This window comes from Mus caroli, chromosome 18 (assembly GCF_900094665.2).
Source record: "Mus caroli chromosome 18, CAROLI_EIJ_v1.1, whole genome shotgun sequence".
In the NCBI taxonomy this organism is placed as follows: domain Eukaryota; kingdom Metazoa; phylum Chordata; class Mammalia; order Rodentia; family Muridae; genus Mus; species Mus caroli.
The window spans coordinates 23,013,236-23,019,759 of record NC_034587.1 but is presented as its reverse complement, the minus strand read 5'-3'; the positions used below and the strand labels follow the sequence as shown (position 1 = coordinate 23,019,759).

Below are 6,524 nucleotides of genomic sequence, written 5' to 3'. Positions count from 1 at the left end.
TGTGTGTGTGTTTCACCTTCAAATAGATACAACTTGCCATTTCTATCCTTCCTTTGGTAATTAGAAAGTAGAAAGTGGGCTATTTTCATATTGAAAGTAACTTAGTGAGGGCCATGTACATACTATTTTAACTAAATTCCTGTGATTGATCTGACATAAATGGAAACAAGAGGCATGTCCTGGGCTGGAAAAACATTTAAATGGATGAAGTGCTTGTAAATTGAGGAAGAGAGCTCAGATCCCCAACACTCACATTCATTTTGAGTAGGCACACTGGTGAACCTGTAATCTTGGCACTGGGAAAATGAAGATGGGGAGATTCCCAAGGAAAGTGACCTAGTCAAACCAGGCACTTTGATGCCCCAGTGAGGGAGGATTCCTGGTGGTCACCCTCTCAGAGGCTAAGGGGTGGGAGGGAAGATGGGGATAGAACTCTGAGAAGGGTATTGGGAAGGAGCAATATTTGAGGTATAATGAATAAAACAATTAATTAATAAAAATAAATAAAATATGATTAAGAGCTTTTTTTTTAAAGAGATTTGGGAGCAAATACTGAGCCAAGAAAACCAAGGAAGCAGGTTATTATAATATCTGTGAATCAAAAGTATTGAAATGAAAGTGTATGTATGTCTTTTGGCTAAGTGCATTATCATACTTAACTTTTGTCAACATGATGTAAAGCTAGACAGACATGGAAAGATGAGAAACTCATTTGGAAAATTGCTTCCATCAGATTGGTTCATGGCTATGTCTGTGGCTATGCCTTTTTACTGACAATTGAAGGAAGGCCCTCCACCATTTGTGGTGTCATCCTTGGGCAGGTGATCCTGAGCAGCATATAAAAGCTAATTGAACAAGCCATAGAAATCACACCAGTAAATAGCATTTCTTTTGCCTTAGTTGTCTTAGTTACCTTCTCTTGCAAATGAATTCTTTCCTTTTGGGGTTGCTTTTGGTCAAATTTTAGCACAGTAACAGAAAGTGAATTAGTACATTTGTCCAGGCACAAGAATGCATGTGTGTAGACTTGTTTATATGTATACACAAGTTTATATATAATGTGTATGTTTCTGTATCTATAAAGCACACACTTGAAGTTGACTAGAGGAGCTCCTAGAGGACATGATACATATGATCCTAAGGGCTGGTAACATTTGGGAAGCCTGGGACAAAATGCTTGCAGGAGAGGAGGGAATTGTAAGCACATGGCACACTGAACTTAGCAGAGGTCTGGGATTGAGACTAAGGTCAATCAAAAGTAAGTTAAGTAGAAGGATGCCCCAATGATTAGAAGGGGAAGGGAGATCCCTGAGAACACTTTTCATTTGCTTGGATATGGAAAGGAGGAATGAACAGTAAGGTAGTCAGTAGTAGAATAAGTGGAATCAATGAAGAATAGATCAGGAGAACATGGTAAGAACCAAAGGTCAACCAAACTAGCATTTGAAGTTGGTGGCAAGGGATAGAATCACTTTGAAGTTACATGTTTAATTTCAACCTTCACTAACACACACACACACACACACACACACACACACACACACACACACACACTCCTGGTAATTCTACCACTAGAAGCTTATTCTTAAAATCTCCTTAGTTCCTCAGAGAGCTTCTATTTGAAATCAAATATTGGGAGAGAGCTAGCACCTTCATCTTAACCAATGGTCCAGGGAAGAAGGGATGTTCATGAGCCATGATGCCAAAAAGCTCTCACAGGAAATCAGGCCCCTACAGAGAGGGATTTGTGTGAGAGCCTTAAGAAAGATGCCAGTGACGTGCTGCTGTGCTCTGGGGGCAGCCAAGGAATGATCCAGAGCCACCCAGGCAATCAGAGCTATCCCCATGTGGTAGGAGCATTTAATCCAGGGCAGAGGATGGCTGGGAGAGGAGGCAGGGGGGATGAGCGTGAAGGATTTTGCCCAGAGCCAACCTGAGCACATCAGGGACCAACAAAAGAGCAATTTCCTTAATCTCCAGCACATTCTGCAGGGATATTATAAATACCATAATGGCTCAAGACTGAGGCTCAGGTGGAGATACATCATCTTCCTGCCCAGAGTGAATGGAGCTCAAAGCCACATGCCTGCTTTGCTTCTTGCTTCCCTCACCCATCAGGTCACAGTCAGCATTGATGTCAGTACCACTTTCCCTGATGGATGAATGGACCCCTGATTTTTTCAGCAGTTATTCTATCCATCAACACAGGAGAAATACAAGGCCAGTTTCAAGTGACTCAGCTCTAGGGCCAATTACAAAACTCCAAACATTCTGTAAAGGCCCACCTTTAAGGGATCCATGGGTGACAGTACCCATATCCCCACCCTAGTTTCTGAGGTTGCTTATTTCTTAACAAATCATGTATAATTATGTAACACTGGGGGCCATGCACTACAAATCTGCGAAATAGATTACTCTACAGCATCATGGTAAGGACTCAGTTGTACATTGCTGTTCCAGTACTGATTATGACATAGACAACCTCTTGATAAGCACTGCTCACAGACAGTCTAACTCTTCTAGTCAGAGCAGATAGCCCCACAATAGTTTATTTTGAGATCTAGAATGATTATATGATTTTTATGGGAAAATTAATTGTTTTGGTCTGTATTTGAAATGTACCTCCCATGTGTTCTGCATTTGAACATTTGGTCTCCAGCTGGCAGTGCTATTTGGGAAGGTTGTGGAAGCTCTAGAAAGTAGAAATTTGAGGTCCCTAGGGACATGTCTTGAGGCTTGATACTCTACCGTCTGATCATTCTCCATTTCCTGGATATAGATACAATGTGAACATCTGGAAAACCTGTCCCTGCCACCATGTCTTTCCTGTTCACTGCCATGCCATGTCTTTTCTGTCTTTTCTGCCATGATTGAAAGATCACCCCAGAGTGAGAGTCAGGCCAATTCCCTCCCTTGAATTCATTCTTATCAGGTGTTTAGTTTCAGCCAGAGAAGTAGTAAACTCATAAGTTATTTTTCAACTTTATTTTGTTTTATACAGAATAATATCTACCTATTTATCCAAATATAATGTCATCGAACACCTATTATGTACACATAATTTTAGCTATTATTATGTAATCATCTCTGTATTAAACAAAGCTATTATACAAAAGGAACTAAAAGTCATACTAACAAGACATACGATGGCAAATGTAGGAGTCGAGGAAGCACTGAAAACTTGACTATTTCAGCCTCTGTTCTATAACCTTAGTGCCCTTTTATATTCCTCCCACACGAAGGCATCATTGATTCCAGGACATAAGTCTTATTCTTTCAGTAACAGTCCAAGTCTTTCAGACATTTAGTATCCAGAGAAGTTCTATCATGGCCCCTTAGAACTTTTCCAAAGTTTCTTTTCTGGAGTTGTTCCATCTGGAAGGGAAAATGTGTTTAAAATAATATTTCAAAAGACAATGTTTCCTCTGCTCCATATAACAGCTGGTGATATTTGCTATGACTTTCTCGGTCTCCCTAGACTTTCTTATTTCTTATTAAATAGCCCCATATCTTTCATTTTCCCCATATGTTGAAATATATTTAAAAGGCTAAGTTTGAACCCAAAGTTCAAGCTGTTCCAAACTGGTAGTAATAGTCAGATATGCCAGTCACATGGAAGTAACAAGGATTTATTGCCCTCAAGTGATCGAAAGTGAACAGCAGATTCGGAGCTTGTCAGGAGACCCAACAGCCTCATCTAGCACTTTGTAAGTTTAGCTCTTAAGTCTAGCTAGCTATTAGTTCTGTATTAATGTACTTTTTGTGTTTTCTGCTTTCTTAAAACTATATTGTACTATACTCTGCAACATAAAGCAAGAATAGGAGAAAGAGGCTGGTTTGGTTGCTGTCCTCCTTCAAGCTACTCCAATAAAGTTGCATAGCCAGCACTACTTATAAAAGCATCCACATTTATTTCTCATAGCTCTGAAGGTTAGAAGTTCAAGGTCAGAGTGACCCTGTACTTCAGCTGTTCTTCTGTGTGTCACACTGAAAGCAAAGATACCTCCTTATGTCTTCTCAAGGAGAGCAAGGAAACTGTGTTCAACCTTTTAAAATGTCACTAATCCAGCTGAGGAAACCTAATTACCTTGCAATAACTCCACTTCCTCATGATATCACTTCCATACTTGGGAACTCAACTTATGAACTTAAGGGAGACACTTTCAGTCAGCAAGCAGAAGAATGCCTGCATTAGATGAACTCATTCAGAACTCTTCTGTGACATACAGTTTGCTCTATAATTAAATTCACAAATAATGCCTTTCATTTGTTGGCTGATTCTTCACCCTAATGCATAGCCCATCCTAATTATGTTTTGATTATTTTCTGCTGAAAAGTTCTATGTTCTCTGATTAGGAACAACAACCTCATAATTATTATAAGAAAAGATATAAAGTCTTTGTGATAGGATCACATTTTATAGAGAATTTTTTGAACACTCAGAGCAACAAAAATATCACAATCAAAATAGAGAAAATTCAGAGATAAATTTTAGCAAGGACAGTTAACTCAGATTCTGAAGAAACTAAGTGTGGAAATTCTATAGAAAAAGAAGATGTCAGAAGTATAAATATGAAGACAGTGAGTGAGAAGAATTTATCCTGATGGCCACTGTCATGAGATGTCTACTTGGGTGGGAAACCCTGAAGCCAGAGCTTGACTGAGGTGTTTACCAACATCCAACTCCACTGTGGTGAAGGCCCCAGTAGAAGAAGGAAAGAAAATAAAAGATATTAGTAGGTTTCAGAGATCATCTCTGTTAAGAATCTGAAAGAAGATAAATGTTAGCACTTTCTTGGCCCAAGGATAGGTAATTAGAAGAATATATCAATATGTAAATACGCTGTTGATTTGTTTTCAAGACAGCTATTTTCTTCTGTCATGGTCATGCTGTTAGCACAAAATAAATTTAAGCACACAAAATAAAGCATGCAATGCTGTTCTGATCATTTTTAGGCTAACAGGGAATATCCAAATGTATCTATAAAACCAGGAACTACATGACAGAAGCATAAAACTCCAATGAAGCAAGTAGATCTTGCCTGGAAACCTACATAGGTCTGTCTGTTCCCACCTCACAAGCAATACCAGTACAATACAATGGTAATATGATCTACTACTCTCTGGATGGGAAGAAAGAGAAGAAATTAAAGGTCACATCTTCATGGTAAGCAAGGATGAGGCAAAGCCAGAATGTTTCCAGGGCCAGGCTGTCTAGCATCATCTTACAGAAGATATGAAGAGCTGCATGTAGATCTTGAAACCCTTGGTTATGCCTAGCATGAAACAAGACTGATTATGCCATTCTTAGCTGATGCCTAGGCCAGTAGGGTGAAAGGAAGAGGAAGGAACTGGCAGTAGTAGGCAGGCTAATATTGGAAGAAGGATGAAAGAAAAGAAGTGGTCCTTCCCTGTGCTAAGCATCCATGGAAGCAAGAAAATCTTCCCTGTATAATATACTTAAAAGCCCCTCCATTTATGAAATAACAGAATTTCAATGTATCCCTATGCTATTTTCTATTTTCAAATTATTGAAAGTATTTGTGAGGGTTTTTTTTTATATAAAATATATAAGTTTCTTAGAGACTCAATTTGAGAGAAGACATAAGTTAGCAACTTTTCAAGCTGACCCAAGGATAGGTAATTCAGAGCATGTAGAATGACATCTTATCTTTTCATCCCCTCTCCTCTGAGGCACATGATGGCAGGAACACTTCCCAGTACATAATGGCTGTGAGCCTTAAAGAGAGCTTCCACACCTCCAGGACATCTGCACAGTGCACACTGGAAAGGGTAGAGGGCTGTACTGAGAGAAAAATTGGATAACCCTACTCAGACAGAGCAAGAGATAGAAGATGCTCTTCTAGCTGTCAATCAACTGAGACATTAAGATACACACACACACACACACACACACACAAAACAAAAACAAAAATAACCTTTAAGTTTGGAGGAAGATTTACCAAGTGGACCTCCATTCAGCAGCAAACCCTGTATCCTTGAATGAGATTCAAAACTTAGTTAGAAGCAAGAATGAACACGGAAGCTCATGAGGCTAGAGCTGACAGAGAAATTACTTCTCCAGATGGAGGTGAGCACTAAGAATAGAAATATCTATAACTACTGTAATGACATTGTGAGTCTTTTTCCCATGCATTAGCCATTATACACCATGAACCTAAGTTCTAGGCACAGTAAAGGGAGTGGAACCAAGGAGAGAATTCTGGGGTGCAGCTGGAGATTCAGCCACAGTGCAGAAAATGCAGAGGAAAGAAGCCTTATTCACCAGTGTTTGTTTGCCTAGATACTTCTCCAGTGTACAGGGTAATACAAGCAACCAGGGCTGAAGTCTTGCCTAGTAGAGAAGGAAAAGGCTAAATACTACACTAATCACTTGCTAAAAACTTCTTCCTTCTGCCTGAGTTTTTGGGACACTAAGTATATATGGGAAAATAAAACTCACTCTCTCTGTCTCTCTGTCTCTCTGTCTCTCTCTGTCTCTGTCTCTCTGTCTCTCTCTCTCT

The 6,524-nt window shown here is 39.5% G+C and overlaps 1 long non-coding RNA gene across 1 annotated transcript in view; it reads right to left on the bottom strand.

Annotated features, from left to right (window-relative positions):
• Positions 1-2,967: 2,967 nt before the first annotated feature.
• LOC110284485 overlaps positions 2,968-6,524 on the bottom strand; it is a 53,558-nt gene continuing 50,001 nt past the window's right edge. The window contains exon 4 of the long non-coding RNA XR_002376954.1: positions 2,968-3,375. This is a non-coding gene — a long non-coding RNA (uncharacterized LOC110284485). The remainder of the gene's footprint in view (positions 3,376-6,524) is intronic.